The sequence below is a fragment of the Octopus bimaculoides genome, chromosome 1 (genome assembly GCF_001194135.2).
Source record: "Octopus bimaculoides isolate UCB-OBI-ISO-001 chromosome 1, ASM119413v2, whole genome shotgun sequence".
Taxonomy (NCBI): Eukaryota; Metazoa; Mollusca; class Cephalopoda; order Octopoda; family Octopodidae; genus Octopus; species Octopus bimaculoides.
Window position 1 is genome coordinate 190,395,584 of NC_068981.1, and position 1,488 is coordinate 190,397,071.

Here is a 1,488-nt window from a genome sequence, read left to right on the forward strand (position 1 = left end):
ACACACACACACACACACACACACACACACACACACACACACATATGCATACATCACATAAACACACACACATGCAAACATACACTCATACACACACTCATACACCCACGCATACTCACACAGACATATATATATCTATATACATAGATACATACACACGCAGATATACAAACATACCCATGAAAATGTAAATACTTACATACATACATACATACGTACATGCATCTATATATACATGTATATATAGATATATACATAGATAGATAGATAGATAGATAGATAGAGACAGACAGACAGACAGATAGATAGATAGATAGATACATACATACATACATACATACATACATACATACATACATACATACATACATATATATACATACTTATATTCTATTTATTACCAATTCTTAGTTCACTCTTCTTTTTCAAACCTCATCTATTATGTTAAAAAAAAAACCTCATAAACAATCCCCCTCTCTCTCTCTCTCTTTCTTTCTCCCTCCTACTGTTCAACTCCAGCTATCATGACTCTCCTCATAGTCTTCCCACCTTCCAGACCTCGTTATCTCTTTGAAAGTGTCGCTGTACATAACACAAAGTTTGTTTACAAATGTTTGAATGTTACAAGTTACTAGAGACGTTTGTTTTCCCCATGGAACTGTCGCAACTGTTTCTCACATGCAAGAAATGTTCAAGAGTTTTGGATCTTGCAGTGGCTAGATAAAAGACGATGAAGATTCCAGGCAAATATTTGTTTTCGATGTTGCCTCAAGGGGGCAGTGACAAATAATCGAGACGTTTGGCAATATGCTGTGCATGAGAAGAAGACCCATCAAACCAAGTGAAACCATAGTCGTTGAAGTTATTGGTGTCACATAATTGGCACCTGCGCTGGTGGCACATAAAATCACCCGTTACACTCTTGGAGTGGTTGGCATTAGGAAGGGCATGCCAAATCAGACCAGAGCCTGGTGCAGCCCTTCATCTTCACAGCCCTGGTCAAACCATCCAACTCATGCCAGCTGGGACAACAGATGTTAAATGATGATGATGGTGGTGATGGTGGTGGTGGTGGTGGTGATGGTGGTGGTGGTGGTGGTGGTGATGGTGATGGTGGTGGTGGTGGTGACAAGGATGATGACGACGACAATGATGACGATGATGATGATGATGGTGGTGGTGGTAATGATGATGATGATGATGATGATGATGATGATGATGATGGTGGTGGTGGTAATGATAATGATGTTGATGATGATGATGATATGTAGAAAGTGAGAGACAGTAGACATAGATCGAAAGAAAAGTTGATGCATAGATACACGGACATTTTAAAATCAAAGACAAATAACTGCAGTAAATATTGGATGTCGCTTTCATTTTTCATTACCACACAAAAATAAAATTAACTTGCAAGTGGCTGAGTACTTACCTTGGATCATAGGGCAACATGCTGTGCTTGAGGAGACCTATTGAGTCAAGTACATC